We start from the raw sequence: 19,632 nt of genomic DNA on the forward strand, positions 1-19,632 counted from the left end.
AGCTAGCATAAGACAGTAAATCGAACCTAGACTGAAGCTAGAATTAGATAGTAAATCTAACTGCGACTGAAGCCAGAATAAGGCAGCACATCGAGCCACTATCGAAGAATTTTTCAGTAAATCGAACCATGACTAAAGCTAGAATATAGGTAAATTAAAATTAATTAAACCACTGTAAACTAGACGGTAAAAAAAGCTTTAGTTTTACCTGCAATCGGACATAAAAAGGCTTATGGCCACTAAACTATAAAAAAGGCCCCAATAAAGAAAACCCAAATAGATAAAGATTGAGGCTAGTGTGGGACAGACAAAATGAAACAGTCTTGATGACTGATTTAGAAACCCAGGATCGATCCAAAAGTCTTCGTCATAAAGAACCACGATAGCAGCAAGAATTATAGTGCACAAAGAACAATCAATGAAGCTAAAATATTTTCCTATAAAAAACCACAATTTAATTAAGAATTAAACAGTACTGCTTGAATCTAGAATTATACTGTCATAGGAACAATACTAGAGAAATATTGAAAATAGAATTGTTCGATACAGAGAACCATAATTGAAATCATAATATTAATAGGCAAGTCGATTTCTTTAGAAACCTTTTACGCTCACATTATACATTCAATTTGGGCAAAATATACACCATTTTAAAGGGATTTATTCACAGAAGTGCAGAATATATATTTTATTGAAATCGGTTCAGTTTATTAGGAGTTATAAGCGTTTAAAGATGTTACTAACACATATGCAAAAACGTGTACATGTGAACCTTAAGCTAAAAAGTAAACAAAGCAATGCGTGTTTGCCCAATTTGTTGTTGTAAATAAATAAGAGAAACAATTAAACCGTATTGATTTTGCTGTTTTAAGTGAGAGTTGTTATAGAAAACAAAGAAGAAGACTTTAGTAATTTAAAGTCACTTTGAAAAAATATGCTTTGAAGTTGTTTTTTTATTTTTATCATAGGTTTAAACCAAAATTTCCATTCAAAATTGTTTTTATAAACTGACAAATTTAAAAACTGTTTATACATATGGGGGTAAATATGTAATTGTACATAAGTAAATAGTTATTTTATAATATGTGCAGAACTATAATTGAGACGATTTTCAATCAAAAATGGGAGGGGTCGGAACAAATGGTGAGTCACCTCCAATACAAAGTAAATTGTTATTTCTAAATATTATGTGAACTATAATTGCAAGATTTTCCAAATTTTGTCTAAATAGCTCTTTTATCATTTTGCATAGTTTCACTAAAAATTTTCCGGATTGGAATAGTGGGCATGGCACACCCAATACAAAGTAAATATTTAATTTCGAACATCTTTAGAACTATAATTGTAAAAGTGTAATTGTAAAAGCGAATTAATTTCTTATTACTGTGCGAGGTTAGCTGATTATAGACGGAAGAGGTTAGCTGATTATAGACGGAATTAGATTAGAACGCATAGCACCTCCCATACAGAGTAAATACTGATTTCGAATATATGGGGAACCAATATGGGAGGGGTTGGAAAAGTATTAATTACATTTTACAGAGATTGGCCGAAAATGGTCGGGATTGCAACTATAATTCTAAAAGTATTTAAACTCTGTATCAATCAATTTATTACCATTCTACGGAGGTTTGCTAAAAACGAATTTATTCCTAATCCCTGTTCGAAGTTTAGCTAAGCATAATCGGCTTAGTAGGAATTACCCCTCTCTTATAAAGGAAAGTGAAGCTTGATATTTACATAAGGATTAAAAATGGATGGAATCAGAGCAGTGGAGTTGTATCTCCCATATCAAATTAATTAGCTATTTTCGAATATCAATTGAAATGTAATTGAGAGATTCTTAATATTTTGTATGTGTTATTTTCCAGAGTTGGGGGTAGTACATTAAATATTTAGTACACTAAGGTTTCCACTAAATCCCACTATAGTGACAACATTTTGATTTTCCACTATTTTTCATCACTATAGTGGTAGTGAAAAATATTTTAACTACCACTAAAAAAATTAGTGGTAGTGAACATTTTTACACTACCACTAAACATTAGTGGTAGTGAAAATTTTGTACTACAATAAAATAGTGCAAATTTTTAACAGTCACTACATGAAAGCTTTAATTATATTATATGCACTAAAATCTCAAAAAATAGTGTAAATAGAAATATACCAAACAGATTGAAAATATAGTCAAAATATTTCCATTTTATTATTTTTTATTGTATAAAATAATAAAATAAAAACTTTAAATTTTTAAATAAAGTAAATTTCAGGAATTAAAATCTTAGCAATTTTAATTTGTATTAATATAATTTAACAACGTATATCGTTGAAGGCAAATAATTGCTAAGGTTTTTATGTACCAATATGTATTTAATTTACTTTGATTTCGTATATTAATATATTGATGAAACTTCCTTATTTTTTTGTATTACTATTTCCTTTTGTTTTTTAATTTTGTTACTACTTCAATATTAGTATTAATTAATTTAATAAATAATAAAAATAAAAAAAGTATAAAATAATGCAATATAATGATATGTATTTGAGTTCCATTAACATTAGTGAATGATTATATTTTTCCACTATCATGTTAGTGGAGAAATAAAAATTTCCACTAAACTGTAAAAAAAATGTTTTTCACTACCACTAAATTAATTTTAGTGAAAAACTTTCTTGTACCACTACCACTATTGCTTAGTGAGGCTGTTTTTTTCAACTCATTACTAAATAGCTATTAGTGATAGTGAAAAATGTTGCACTATCAGTAACTTTTAGTGGAAACTGCAAATTTAGTGCACTACCCCCAACTCTGTTATTTTCTTACCTTTGTACATAGTTAGGTTTTATCAGAAATCCATTCATATTTTTTTTTTATTTTACTAGGGTAGGGGTAGCGAAGTGCACCGGGCTATGCTAGTTAACATAAACAACCATAATTGAGGTTGCTATTTGAGAAAAAAATTCGATATTGAAGCTAGAACGTGTGTACAAAACCAACACAATTATCTATTGTATTCTCTAGTCTAGTCTAGTCTCTAGTCTAGTCTCTAGTCTAGTCTCTAGTCTAGTCTCTAGTCTAGTCTCTAGTCTAGTCTCTAGTCTAGTCTCTAGTCTAGTCTCTAGTCTAGTCTCTAGTCTAGTCTCTAGTCTAGTCTCTAGTCTAGTCTCTAGTCTAGTCTCTAGTCTAGTCTCTAGTCTAGTCTCTAGTCTAGTCTCTAGTCTAGTCTCTAGTCTAGTCTCTAGTCTAGTCTCTAGTCTAGTCTCTAGTCTAGTCTCTAGTCTAGTCTCTAGTCTAGTCTCTAGTCTAGTCTCTAGTCTAGTCTCTAGTCTAGTCTCTAGTCTAGTCTCTAGTCTAGTCTCTAGTCTAGTCTCTAGTCTAGTCTCTAGTCTAGTCTCTAGTCTAGTCTCTAGTCTAGTCTCTAGTCTAGTCTCTAGTCTAGTCTCTAGTCTAGTCTCTAGTCTAGTCTCTAGTCTAGTCTCTAGTCTAGTCTCTAGTCTAGTCTCTATTCTAGTCTCTAGTCTAGTCTCTAGTCTAGTCTCTAGTCTAGTCTCTAGTCTAGTCTCTAGTCTAGTCTCTAGTCTAGTCTCTAGTCTAGTCTCTAGTCTAGTCTCTAGTCTAGTCTCTAATCTTGTCTCTAGATTACTTTTTTTCGATACTTATGTTCTTCTTTCCCTTTTTTTTAAAAAAAAATAATATAAAAAGTAAGAAAACCCTAAACCCCATAAAAAGTTAAAAAATATTCAATCTATGTATGTACATTTGGCCATTTGCATGCTTTTCAAACCAAAAATTGTTACACTTTAATGACAAATTTTAAATTTCACTTTGATAAGGCAAAAAAATACTTAAAATGTAAAATAGAATTTTAATGAAAATTAAAAAGTTTTACAGTTCTTTTTATTATGGTCAACAGTTGTTGCTGTTGCTGCTGCTGATTGTGTTTCGTTTGTTATTTTTATTTTGTATCTTAGTTTGTTTCCTGTCATTCTTTATTATTATGATGATGTTTGTTGCCATTTTTATTTTTTTTGCGCCCTCTTTTCGTTGTATGCTAAATTTATTTTTCAAGTTGCCTGTTAAAGCTCTCAATTTGTTGTACTATTGTGTGCTTGTCATGTATTTGTTGTTGTTGGTTTTTTTTTTTTTTGTTGGTGCGGATTTAAAATGGCGTTCTCTTAACTATGAAATGATTTAAGTGTTGCCATACAATTTCAATAGATTGTTTTCAAATGATTTTTTTTCATTTTTGTTTTTATGCTTTTTATTTATGCAGTTTTTTCAACACACTTTGATGACTTTATAGTGGCACTTTGGAGAGTTTTTTTTGTTATGGTTTGTATGATTTTTTTGTTCTCTCAATTTGTGTATGTGTTCATTTGTTGTTTTTATATGTTTATACCCTTCAGCATGATTGGCAAGGATAGGTTTGTCATTCCATTTGTAATTTCTAGATATTTTATTTGCTACACCATAAAGAATATATATTCTGGATCGTTGTAGATATCGCATTCGCTATAACCAAGTCAGTCTGTCCGTCTATCCGTCTGTCCATGTAGCCGTTTGGCATTCTTTTCTTTTGTGTGTTGAAATCAACTTTCCCTAGCCCCCAAATATTTTACATTTATGATTCATACATCAGCATATCCGCCATACACCCCTTTTGGGTTACTATTTAAAATCGAGAAAAGCGGCTCACAAATGGCTGAGATGTAAACAAAAAACCACGACTACCTTGATTTTTCAGCTATTTATATCTATATCCGGATTACTAAGTCATTAATATAGCCTTATAGACAATATGGATATCTAATGATAGATATTTTAAAAACCTTTTCAACGATGTATATAGCAATTGTAACCTACAATGGGTCAAAATCGGGAAAAATAAAAAATTAAAAAAAGAATTCCCAAACAAATATTTTCAAACATTATCTAAAAGTATATTTTGGGAAAGGGTATATAAGATTCGGCACAGCCGAGTATAGCTCTCTTATTTGTTTTATTATGAAAAAGTTTTTTTTTTGTTGTTGCTTTTATTTCGTTTTGTTGTTGAATTTCGGTTTTTCTGTGTTTCTTTCCTCTTCATCTCTGCATTGACTTTGTTTAGTTAACCATTACATTTATGGAAATTGTTCTTATTAGATTTTTATTTGTTATGATTTTAGTTATAATAAAATGAATATAAATTTGTATTGAAATATAAACTTGTATTTATTTTTATCTTTTTTTGGAAATTTAAAGTTATTTTTGTTGAATTAACTTCCATATAACATTTTGTTTTTATTGACACAGTTGTATTACATAAAATTAAACTTAGCTTTTGCTTTAGGCATCAATTTTATTGATTTAAATTATTATAAAATCAGTAAATATTTGGGTTTTCTTAATGACGTATGATTGATATTAAATAATTAAATATTAATCATACGCATTGTTGGCTATAATTTAATGTTTAGCCATATTAAGCATTTAGTGCATATATGTACTTTCTAATTAATTTAAATGTTCCTTAAATATTTAAACAATAATTTTGTATATAATTAACTGATTACTTAGCTATTTGTTAAACATTTACAAAAATAACCACAAAAACCTACACAGTTATACATACACAATAAATAAACACAGATATTTGTATACAGAACTCTACAGACATGAATAGAAATTTTATTCACATGCTGTTTGTTTAAATATTTAGATTTAAATTTATATTTACATGTTTTTGTATAAATATGCATGAGTTGAGTTGACAAACACACCCACAAAAACAAGCATAAATTCTAAATAATTCGACCACATTTGAAATCCGGGTATTTAGCTTAAAATCTACTTATTTAGCAATTGGCTTTTTATAACCCCAAAAGCTCTAAACTTTTGACTTAAAAACAGAAAATACTCTCATCACACAATATCTAAATACACACAGGACTGGGCTAGAGTTGAAATTTGTTTTTAAGCAACCAAAAAAAAAGAAAATACCACATAAAGCGAAGTACTTTTTTCCCCGAATCAAATGTTTTTACTACAACCACAATTTCAAATGAATTTTATGCTGGCAAAAGAGATTTGTTTACTAAAAGCAACATAATCAACATACAGACTCGCAACAACATTTTATTTTAATTTTTATTTATAATTTTGGACTCATGTTTATTTGTATTTATCTTTAAAAACTCAAACATTCTCAGTAAAAAATTTCATATGTACCAACTTTAACTACTACTGTCTTTACCAAGAATTCTCTTCACTTAATGTATGTCATTAACATACATACTTTTACTTAAAATAATCCCCAAAAAAAATAAATTCTTTTTACACTAATAATACTGATACCAACTTCTCCAAAAAAACCAAATAAAATTCTTCAACTTTTACCATGAAAACCAACGAAAAAAATTGTGCATAATAATATTTTGCTTTTAACAATTATGACACCCAGTAAGAAAAAACTGAAATATATAAACTCATTAAAAAACTTTTAGTAGAATGCAAAAAAAAGCTCCCAACTGAATGAATAAAAATATGTCACAGGAAACGAGTGAAAAAATGCTAACAAAAATATGCAGATAAAAAACGAAATCATATCAAAAACCACACTCTTGCACAGAAATATCATAAACACCTGGGAGTTGAATAATGTTTGAGGGAACAAAAAAAGCAAAATTAACATACGTGAGAGGATTTATAAATTCACAAACACTTTGTGGAAAAAATACAAATAGAACATAATTAGAAAAGAACTAGAACAGAACTAGAACAGAACTAGAACAGAACTAGAACAGAACTAGAACAGAACTAGAACAGAACTAGAACAGAACTAGAACAGAACTAGAACAGAACAGAACTAGAACAGAACTAGAACAGAACTAGAACAGAACTAGAACAGAACTAGAACAGAACTAGAACAGAACTAGAACAGAACTAGAACAGAACTAGAACAGAACTAGAACTAGAACAGAACTAGAACAGAACTAGAACAGAACTAGAACAGAACTAGAACAGAACTAGAACAGAACTAGAACAGAACTAGAACAGAACTAGAACAGAACTAGAACAGAACTAGAACAGAACTAGAACAGAACTAGAACAGAACTAGAACAGAACTAGAACAGAACTAGAACAGAACTAGAACAGAACTAGAACAGAACTAGAACAGAACTAGAACAGAACAGAACTAGAACAGAACTAGAACAGAACTAGAACAGAACTAGAACAGAACTAGAACAGAACTAGAACAGAACTAGAACAGAACTAGAACAGAACTAGAACAGAACTAGAACAGAACTAGAACAGAACTAGAACAGAACTAGAACAGAACTAGAACAGAACTAGAACAGAACTAGAACAGAACAGAACTAGAACAGAACTAGAACAGAACTAGAACAGAACTAGAACAGAACTAGAACAGAACTAGAACAGAACTAGAACAGAACTAGAACAGAACTAGAACTAGAACAGAACTAGAACAGAACTAGAACAGAACTAGAACAGAACTAGAACAGAACTAGAACAGAACTAGAACAGAACTAGAACAGAACTAGAACAGAACTAGAACAGAACTAGAAAAGAACTAGAACAGAACTAGAACAGAACTAGAACAGAACTAGAACAGAACTAGAACAGAACTAGAACAGAACTAGAACAGAACTAGAACAGAACTAGAACAGAACTAGAACAGAACTAGAACAGAACTAGAACAGAACTAGAACAGAACTAGAACAGAACTAGAACAGAACTAGAACAGAACTAGAACAGAACTAGAACAGAACTAGAACAGAACTAGAACAGAACTAGAACAGAACTAGAACAGAACTAGAACAGAACTAGAACAGAACTAGAACAGAACTAGAACAGAACTAGAACAGAACTAGAACAGAACTAGAACAGAACTAGAACAGAACTAGAACAGAACTAGAACAGAACTAGAACAGAACTAGAACAGAACTAGAACAGAACTAGAACAGAACTAGAACAGAACTAGAACAGAACTAGAACAGAACTAGAACAGAACTAGAACAGAACTAGAACAGAACTAGAACAGAACTAGAACAGAACTAGAACTAGAACAGAACTAGAACAGAACTAGAACAGAACTAGAACAGAACTAGAACAGAACTAGAACAGAACTAGAACAGAACTAGAACAGAACTAGAACAGAACTAGAACAGAACTAGAACAGAACTAGAACAGAACTAGAACAGAACTAGAACAGAACTAGAACAGAACTAGAACAGAACTAGAACAGAACTAGAACAGAACTAGAACAGAACTAGAACAGAACAGAACTAGAACAGAACTAGAACAGAACTAGAACAGAACTAGAACAGAACTAGAACAGAACTAGAACAGAACTAGAACAGAACTAGAACAGAACTAGAACAGAACTAGAACAGAACTAGAACAGAACTAGAACAGAACTAGAACAGAACTAGAACAGAACTAGAACAGAACTAGAACAGAACTAGAACAGAACTAGAACAGAACTAGAACAGAACTAGAACAGAACTAGAACAGAACTAGAACAGAACTAGAACAGAACTAGAACAGAACTAGAACAGAACTAGAACAGAACTAGAACAGAACTAGAACAGAACTAGAACAGAACTAGAACAGAACTAGAACAGAACTAGAACAGAACTAGAACAGAACTAGAACAGAACTAGAACAGAACTAGAACAGAACTAGAACAGAACTAGAACAGAACTAGAACAGAACTAGAACAGAACTAGAACAGAACTAGAACAGAACTAGAACAGAACTAGAACAGAACTAGAACAGAACTAGAACAGAACTAGAACAGAACTAGAACAGAACTAGAACAGAACTAGAACAGAACTAGAACAGAACTAGAACAGAACTAGAACAGAACTAGAACAGAACTAGAACAGAACTAGAACAGAACTAGAACAGAACTAGAACAGAACTAGAACAGAACTAGAACAGAACTAGAACAGAACTAGAACAGAACTAGAACAGAACTAGAACAGAACTAGAACAGAACTAGAACAGAACTAGAACAGAACTAGAACAGAACTAGAACAGAACTAGAACAGAACTAGAACAGAACTAGAACAGAACTAGAACAGAACTAGAACAGAACTAGAACAGAACTAGAACAGAACTAGAACAGAACTAGAACAGAACTAGAACAGAACTAGAACAGAACTAGAACAGAACTAGAACAGAACTAGAACAGAACTAGAACAGAACTAGAACAGAACTAGAACAGAACTAGAACAGAACTAGAACAGAACTAGAACAGAACTAGAACAGAACTAGAACAGAACTAGAACAGAACTAGAACAGAACTAGAACAGAACTAGAACAGAACTAGAACAGAACTAGAACAGAACTAGAACAGAACTAGAACAGAACTAGAACAGAACTAGAACAGAACTAGAACAGAACTAGAACAGAACTAGAACAGAACTAGAACAGAACTAGAACAGAACTAGAACAGAACTAGAACAGAACTAGAACAGAACTAGAACAGAACTAGAACAGAACTAGAACAGAACTAGAACAGAACTAGAACAGAACTAGAACAGAACTAGAACAGAACTAGAACAGAACTAGAACAGAACTAGAACAGAACTAGAACAGAACTAGAACAGAACTAGAACAGAACTAGAACAGAACTAGAACAGAACTAGAACAGAACTAGAACAGAACTAGAACAGAACTAGAACAGAACTAGAACAGAACTAGAACAGAACTAGAACAGAACTAGAACAGAACTAGAACAGAACTAGAACAGAACTAGAACAGAACTAGAACAGAACTAGAACAGAACTAGAACAGAACTAGAACAGAACTAGAACAGAACTAGAACAGAACTAGAACAGAACTAGAACAGAACTAGAACAGAACTAGAACAGAACTAGAACAGAACTAGAACAGAACTAGAACAGAACTAGAACAGAACTAGAACAGAACTAGAACAGAACTAGAACAGAACTAGAACAGAACTAGAACAGAACTAGAACAGAACTAGAACAGAACTAGAACAGAACTAGAACTAGAACAGAACTAGAACTAGAACAGAACTAGAACTAGAACAGAACTAGAACAGAACTAGAACTAGAACAGAACTAGAACAGAACTAGAACAGAACTAGAACTAGAACAGAACTAGAACAGAACTAGAACAGAACTAGAACTAGAACAGAACTAGAACAGAACTAGAACAGAACTAGAACAGAACTAGAACAGAACTAGAACAGAACTAGAACAGAACTAGAACAGAACTAGAACAGAACTAGAACAGAACTAGAACAGAACTAGAACAGAACTAGAACAGAACTAGAACAGAACTAGAACAGAACTAGAACAGAACTAGAACAGAACTAGAACAGAACTAGAACAGAACTAGAACAGAACTAGAACAGAACTAGAACAGAACTAGAACAGAACTAGAACAGAACTAGAACAGAACTAGAACAGAACTAGAACAGAACTAGAACAGAACTAGAACAGAACTAGAACAGAACTAGAACAGAACTAGAACAGAACTAGAACAGAACTAGAACAGAACTAGAACAGAACTAGAACAGAACTAGAACAGAACTAGAACAGAACTAGAACAGAACTAGAACAGAACTAGAACAGAACTAGAACAGAACTAGAACAGAACTAGAACAGAACTAGAACAGAACTAGAACAGAACTAGAACATAACTAGAACAGAACTAGAACAGAACTAGAACAGAACTAGAACAGAACTAGAACAGAACTAGAACAGAACTAGAACAGAACTAGAACAGAACTAGAACAGAACTAGAACAGAACTAGAACAGAACTAGAACAGAACTAGAACAGAACTAGAACAGAACTAGAACAGAACTAGAATAGAACTAGAACAGAACTAGAACAGAACTAGAACAGAACTAGAACAGATCTAGAACAGAACTAGAACAGATCTAGAACAGAACTAGAACTGGACCTGAATAGAAACGAGCTGGTTAGCTTAGTTCTAACTCGAAAAAATCTATTCTGTCACCTTTGGACAAAGGATGCCAAATCAGACCATAAATAAGTGGACACATTAATTAGTCTTACGAATGGAAGCATTCTCTTTTGTAAACATTCTTTCATATAAATTTCGGTATTTATAGAGCCCAAATGTTTGGCTTTTTTGACGCAACTGCATATTGCTTGCCATCCAAGGACTTTTTGGAAAATTTTCTGCTTTTCGATCCTAAACTTTTCTACAACATTCCCTTGAGCATCAACATAAAAATATTGACCCGAAATCTGCAAAAAATCAATTTCCGTGCTCCGTCTTTAGCTACAAAATTTTTAGCAGATTTCCCATTAGGAACTTTTTGAGCCTTTTATATTTTTAAACCGGCATTTGCTTTAACTTTTTGTACCAAATAGTTGGAGTGCTGAGCTAACCGGACTGTTTCCTACCGGATGTGTTGGGAGCTCTTTTGAAAATGCTTTCTATTTATTGGCCTTAGAAGCATCATGTGGACCATTCCTTCTACCTAAACCAGGTTTTCTATCAACGGACAAGTTCTCCCGATACTGGCTAACTTTTTGTATGACCAAGTTGGGTTTTGTTGAAAATATTTAATAATTTTAGTACGCACATTTTTCACGTCACTCATTTTAATCAGATTAACAATATAGATATACACAAATCAGATAACAACAATATAGATATACAGTGGTGGCCACCAATTTAAGACAAATACTTGAATTTTTTTCATCAACTGAATTTTAAGTGCGATAGAGCCAAAATAAAAGGACCTCTAAGGGTATAAAATTTATTATTAATATTTCTAGTTTCTGAAAAATGTTTGGAAAAATCGGTAAAACATATATGGACAAAGATATGTAGAAATACGTTGACCCACCTCAGCGAACATCCGCTGTTAATAATATGATATGACCGAAACTAATGGAACTAAAAATACAAAATTTGGTCCGAATGTTTTATAATAATAAAAATATAATGATGTAAATGTGAGAAAATATGTTTATTTAAAAAAAATTTTTTTGGTCAAGTTGTAGAAAAATTTTATGAGTTCGTGGTGAATATGTATGAATTGACACAGTCGAATAAAACACACTTGTGTGTTAAAACAATCCTCATGCATACATATTTGTGGAAATATTTGAAAAAATAATTGACAATCACGTGGAATTTAGCAAACAATTATTGTCTTAAATTCCTGGCCTCCACTTTATAATAACTGACATACTTTTCAAAGGTTTTTTTTTAACGCTTTATTGATTTATTGAATCTGTCTATTTTGACCTTACAATAAGTATTTAAATCTTATAACTAAAATTAAAACTATTTGCTCTTCAGCAAGAGAGCCATAATGGTAAACTGTCACTCATCTTAGCGGGGTGGTAGGTCTGCTCTACGGAGCCTGGATCGGGTTTGAGTCTGCACAAGTTGTCTTGCAAGCGTATTGGGATGGTTTCGCAGCTTCACAATATATTTCTCACGGACTTTCTTGAACTCTTCCTTTACCAATGTCACTTCTAGGTCTCTGTGGATGTTTTCATTTCTTATGTACCATGGTGCTCCCGTCATGGTCCTAAGAATTTTAGATTGGGCCCTCTGTATAAGATCAATACTGGTGTTGCTAGCCATTCCCCATAATTGAATTCCATATGTCCAAATTGGTTTTAAAACGGTCTTATACAGGATGACTTTATATTCAAGGCTTAATTTTGATTGGTTACTGATTAACCAATGAAAGCTAGAGGCTTTTAACCTCATGTGAAGTCTCTTGGTTTCTATGTGTCGGCGCCAAGTAAGCCGTCTATCCAGATGAATACCAAGGTAGGTGACATAATCAGACTGCGGTATATTAACGTTGTTGAGTGTGACAGGTGGGCAATTTCCTCTTCTTAGAGCGAACGTAACATGTTTACTTTTCAGCTCATTTACCTTTATTCGCCAGTTTTTCAACCATGACTCCACACGTACGAGGTAATTCTGCAGTTGACTAGATGCCATGAGTGGGTTTTCGTCTGAGCTAATAATGGCGGTATCATCAGCAAAGGTCGGAGGTGTAAATCAAATATAGCGTAGGTCCTAGTACACTTCCCTGTGGAACGCCAGCTCCAATCTTGTATTCTCTCGTCACATAATCATTGTACTTAACTCTGAAAAGTCTATTCGATAAATAAGACTCCAGCAATTTATGAGTACATAGTGGTAGTAAACATTTGATTTTATGTACTAGACCCTTATGCCATACCTTGTCAAAAGCCTGAGCAACGTCTAAAAAGACGGCAGAACAATATTTCTTTAATTCAAAAGATTTTCTAATCTCTCCAGTTAAACGATTGACCTGTTCAATGGTGCCATGATGTTCACGGAAACCAAATTGGTGTACTGGGATAATGTTTCCATCATTCAAAAAAGGTATTATCTTTTCCTGGAATATTTTCTCGAATATCTTCGACAAACAAGGGAGTAGGCTATTAGGTCTATAAGAAGATGGCAGGGTTAAATCTTTACCCGGTTTAGGTATCATTATTATTTGAGAAATTTTCCAATTTTTTGGATAAATTCCTAGTTTCAAGATCGCATTAAACAATATAGATAGCACAATTATTGCCACATTTGGTAGGTTCTTAATCATTGATGACGTTATTAAATCATATCCCGGTGATTTTTTCAAGTCTAATTTATTTTTAATTACTCTATTAACATCCTCAGGACTAATATCGAATTGGGCTGCATTAGCCATTGTTGAAGCTGGCAGTTCTTCTAGTTCAAACTCATTTGCCGTGGAGTTGGGTTGAAATACTTCACTTAAATGTTCAGCAAATACTGAGGCTTTTTCTATAGCACTTCGTGCCCAGGTTCCGTCAGCTTTTCTTAAAGCGCTTTGTGCCTCTACAGGTGGCTTAATGTTCCTCGTTGCCTTCCAAAGAGAGAAATTTGTGTATTTTGTACTCGTCAAACTTTTAATATAATTTTCGTTTATGCGATCCTCTTCTAAATGAAGGGCTCTTTTCAGTTTACGTACTGCTGCGGACAGCCTCTGCTTTGCAGCAGGTGATCTATTATGTTGCCATTCTCTTCTGAGTCTTCTCTTTTCGAGAAGAAGTCTTTCAATATCCGAACTTGAAATAGGTGTATTAGTTTTTGGAGGGATCTGGCACCTAGAGTGTTCCAGAGCCGAAACAATCAATGACGTGAAGTCATTGACGGTCCTATCTATGTCTTCCTCACACTGTAAATTAGGATTTGTGTGGATATGACTGCTGATATATTTCCTATATTTTAGCCAATTTGTGTTAAAATACAAAGAGTCCTTAGGAAATCTTGGGATGTTGGGTCTCTCCCAATAATTAATAATTACAGGAGAGTGGTCAGAAGACAGATCATAGGATATTTCTGTGGATATTGCATTCCGAATAATATTTCTGCATATGGCGAAGTCTATTAGATCAGGAATTTTTCTAGGATCAGTTGGCCAATAAGTTGGGTGTCCAGGAGACACGAAATCTAAGCAATTTTTGCGATCAACTAGAGCTTTATACAGCTGTCTACCTCTGGGATTTACCAATCGCGAACCCCAATATGTATGTTTGGCATTGTAGTCTCCACATGCCAGAAACCAATCTCCTAGTGTTATAAAGAATTCTTCAAATTTCTCCTTGGTCATCGAAAAACGTGGTGGGCAATATATAGAGCTCAGAGTTAAGTCTCCAGCTGGGTATTCAAGGCGAATAGATGTTGCTTGCATATAATCCTTTGAAAACGCATCTAGGGCATAGTGTCTCAATCGGTTTCTAATTATGATACCGGTACCGCCATGTGCCTTACCATCCGGATGGTTTGTGTAATAAAATGAGTATCCTGATATATTAAAGTTATATCTATTTGTAAGATGTGTCTCCGAAATTAACATCACATCGATGCTTTTATTTAACATAAAATGGGAAATTTCCGATTTGTGCTGGTTTAAACCATTTGCATTCCAGAAACATATCTTCAAAAAATTCATTTTCTTGTTAATAGAATTTGAATCATTTGGTTCTGTGCTCTCAGAAGCTCTTGTATTGTCAAAGGTAACTTGATAAAAAAATCAAATAATTCTTGGGTAAAAAGTTTTAAGGAAAAAGATAGGTGTTTTCGATCTCACTCCTTATATTTGTTTGCTACTTGCAGTGAGGTCTTAAATTATTAGCAACATCATCGTCCCTTGAAAAAAATATTTACCATGACAATAGACCACTTGATGCAAACGCTTTAAATTCATTTCTTTTAGACATTTTGCCCTTAATTCAAAAATTTTATAAAGTATTTTCTAGTTCACTGACCTATAATACCAAAAAATATATTATGCGAAATGCTCGCATAATTCTCTAACTTATGTGCAGATTTTAACCTTATAAAGAATACATTCAACTCTTCTCTAACCCCAAGATATTTGGCTGTAGGCCAAATTTGCCAAACACAAATGAAGGCTAAAAAATTGTTTTCAAAAATGGGAAGAAAAAATACTGCGTTTTATTACGAAATGTTAATGAACCTCATTTTAAAATATGATTCTTTTTTCTTTCCGTTTTAAGCATTTGGTTCCTTTGCCTGTAAAAGATGCATTTTGATTTAAAAATTATATTTTTTTTAAGGATTTTAGATTTTGGCTGGTGAGTTTCAGGCACATAAAAGTGGCGTCAAGTTTATTAAGTGCGCAGAAAATGTTATTTATTGTTTAAGGCATTCGGTTTTAATAGTTTAAGCTGCTTTTAGATATGGGAAAGAAATTGTTTTTCTAAACCATTTAATTTAAAAGTGGTCAAAGTTTATTTAGGGGAATTAACAATGATATATTTAATAGCTTTATTGTTATAAACTATTTTAAACTATTATTTTAGTCATTAATCTATTACTTTGGAGTTAAGGGTTGTAATTATAATTCTAATTTAGCAAACGTATCATTACAAAGAGTTATATTTTAATAGTCAATATTTGTAGGTATATGAAGGTGTTTCTATATAAAATATTTCAAATTTAAATAGTTGACTATTTGTTGCTGTCATATTACCATCACCTGCAGTTTATTAATCTTGTCGCTTTAACAATATTAATTTTTGTTGCAGTATGTTTCCGTCTCATGTCTGACGCCTTCCTTTCTATCAAATGTTGCAACAAAATGAATTTGTAAAGAACAAAATGGTGTTGCTTGACTGTCTGGCAACACGGCAAAAATATATTGAAAAAACAGCAGCTAAAAAAATTCTCTTCACAATGCAGTCAAATGGATTAAATATGCAACAGCTGTATAAATTGCGTATGAATAAATATGTTTAAATGTTAAAATTATTAAATAAAAATCATGCAAAAATTTAAATGTTTTAATATTGTAATTCTTTTCTGTTCTATTGTAGACATGTTCTACACACAGAAAATATTTTGATTGGAAATCAGTTGCAGTTATAAATATTTAATAAGATGAATCAATTATTTATCAATTATTTAACTATAATAGAATCAAAGTACATAATTACAATTGAAAAATCTGCTATCATAACCGATTTATGCCTCTACTTGTACATTTGCTACCAACTCGTCTACGATATTTTTTTACGATAAATTTAATTCAGCAATTTATGCTTCTTTTTCTGTTCTAGTTCTGTTCTAGTTCTGTTCTAGTTCTGTTCTAGTTCTGTTCTAATTCTGTTCTAGTTCTGTTCTAATTCTGTTCTAGTTCTGTTCTAGTTCTGTTCTAGTTCTGTTCTAGTTCTGTTCTAGTTCTGTTCTAGTTCTGTTCTAGTTCTGTTCTAGTTCTGTTCTAGTTCTGTTCTAGTTCTGTTCTAGTTCTGTTCTAGTTCTGTTCTAGTTCTGTTCTAGTTCTGTTCTAGTTCTGTTCTAGTTCTGTTCTAGTTCTGTTCTAGTTCTGTTCTAGTTCTGTTCTAGTTCTGTTCTAGTTCTGTTCTAGTTCTGTTCTAGTTCTGTTCTAGTTCTGTTCTAGTTCTGTTCTAGTTCTGTTCTAGTTCTGTTCTAGTTCTGTTCTAGTTCTGTTCTAGTTCTGTTCTAGTTCTGTTCTAGTTCTGTTCTAGTTCTGTTCTAGTTCTGTTCTAGTTCTGTTCTAGTTCTGTTCTAGTTCTGTTCTAGTTCTGTTCTAGTTCTGTTCTAGTTCTGTTCTAGTTCTGTTCTAGTTCTGTTCTAGTTCTGTTCTAGTTCTGTTCTAGTTCTGTTCTAGTTCTGTTCTAGTTCTGTTCTAGTTCTGTTCTAGTTCTGTTCTAGTTCTGTTCTAGTTCTGTTCTAGTTCTGTTCTAGTTCTGTTCTAGTTCTGTTCTAGTTCTGTTCTAGTTCTGTTCTAGTTCTGTTCTAGTTCTGTTCTAGTTCTGTTCTAGTTCTGTTCTAGTTCTGTTCTAGTTCTGTTCTAGTTCTGTTCTAGTTCTGTTCTAGTTCTGTTCTAGTTCTGTTCTAGTTCTGTTCTAGTTCTGTTCTAGTTCTGTTCTAGTTCTGTTCTAGTTCTGTTCTAGTTCTGTTCTAGTTCTGTTCTAGTTCTGTTCTAGTTCTGTTCTAGTTCTGTTCTAGTTCTGTTCTAGTTCTGTTCTAGTTCTGTTCTAGTTCTGTTCTAGTTCTGTTCTAGTTCTGTTCTAGTTCTGTTCTAGTTCTGTTCTAGTTCTGTTCTAGTTCTGTTCTAGTTCTGTTCTAGTTCTGTTCTAGTTCTGTTCTAGTTCTGTTCTAGTTCTGTTCTAGTTCTGTTCTAGTTCTGTTCTAGTTCTGTTCTAGTTCTGTTCTAGTTCTGTTCTAGTTCTGTTCTAGTTCTGTTCTAGTTCTGTTCTAGTTCTGTTCTAGTTCTGTTCTAGTTCTGTTCTAGTTCTGTTCTAGTTCTGTTCTAGTTCTGTTCTAGTTCTGTTCTAGTTCTGTTCTAGTTCTGTTCTAGTTCTGTTCTAGTTCTGTTCTAGTTCTGTTCTAGTTCTGTTCTAGTTCTGTTCTAGTTCTGTTCTAGTTCTGTTCTAGTTCTGTTCTAGTTCTGTTCTAGTTCTGTTCTAGTTCTGTTCTAGTTCTGTTCTAGTTCTGTTCTAGTTCTGTTCTAGTTCTGTTCTAGTTCTGTTCTAGTTCTGTTCTAGTTCTGTTCTAGTTCTGTTCTAGTTCTGTTCTAGTTCTGTTCTAGTTCTGTTCTAGTTCTGTTCTAGTTCTGTTCTAGTTCTGTTCTAGTTCTGTTCTAGTTCTGTTCTAGTTCTGTTCTAGTTCTGTTCTAGTTCAGTTCTATTTCTGTTCTAGTTCTGTTCTAGTTATGTTCTATATAGTTTTGTTGTAGTGAAAAAGAACTCACTTGTTTATTTAAAATCAATGTATATAGCTAGCTTTCTTGCTTTATTTTTTTATTGTAGAGTAGAAATACAATTTTACTGAATTTATTTAAATATTTATTTATCATTAAGTTTCATTATTATCTTATGTATCATCAAGGAAAACTCACCCTGTTTTGCTTTAACATGAAATTTTTTAAAATATATTTAAAACAAACAATTTTTTTAGCTCTAAATTAGCGTATAATACATAAAACTGAAATTTAGCAATTCAACATACATCATTACATCAAATTTCTTTCAATTACTCTAAATGTTTTAATACCACTTTTGGCCCCCTTCCCCAACCCCAATGAAACACACCCTCAACAAGACTCATTAACTTAAAATTGTATGTATTTTATGAGCAGAGATTTATCAACAGCAGCAACATATAATCATACTGATATTTAGAAGAAAGGAACCATTTATTTAAAATGCAAATATATAACCCCTTTAACAAGTAAAACAACCCCCCTTACCTTAGAGCTTCTATCGAGAAAACAAAAAGGGGTTGGTTGTTGACATGTGATGATTAAAAATGTAAACATTCGTCTCGGAAAAACACTTACTTAGAACTCAAACATACTTCTTTGTCTTTATTTAGTCATATCAATTGTTTTTTTTATCAAAGAATAAGCAAAAGATTGTTTAATGATGGCCATTAAGTTGAGATATTTCATTCAATTCATATGGGATTTACAAGAAAATTTAAAAGGCTGTAAAAGTATGAATATTTTTTAAGGAAACAAATAAGGGTTTGATTGCGTCTAGTCATTAAGAAATTAAAAACAAGAGTATGTATTTCAAATCTTGATTATTTAATGACACTTGCCACAAACAACAAAAAACCCATGACTATCAGTTGGTAATTGAAAAGCAGAAAATTACAAAGTAGTTAATTTTGTTAGGTTTGTAAAAGGAAATTCCCTTAAGAAAAAGGGTCTAGCATGAGATATTTTTAAGTATTGAACTACATAAAGGTATTCTTTTATGTACAGAAATCTTAGCAATTCTTCTATTAATATTTAAAGTTTTGTTCATAACAGACCATTAGTTCAAAGCAAGGCAATCGAACAATGTTCCACCACTTCCCCTACAAAAGTTCACTGAAATATGAAATGGGATATAGTATCACTGTTAGCCGAAAAACACTTTAGTAAGGTTTATTTTATGTCTACAAATTATTTATTTCCTTTCAAAATTTCCATTGTATATTGACAAGCAATTTCCATATGAAATTTATGAATCCTTTTTCTAATTCTCTCCCCTTCTCCAATTGACATAAAACTGTCATAATTTTCCAAACTGTGAAAAGGGTTTCCTTACACATATCTGAATTGGA

The sequence above is a fragment of the Calliphora vicina genome, chromosome 5 (assembly GCF_958450345.1).
Source record: "Calliphora vicina chromosome 5, idCalVici1.1, whole genome shotgun sequence".
Classification (NCBI taxonomy): Eukaryota; Metazoa; Arthropoda; class Insecta; order Diptera; family Calliphoridae; genus Calliphora; species Calliphora vicina.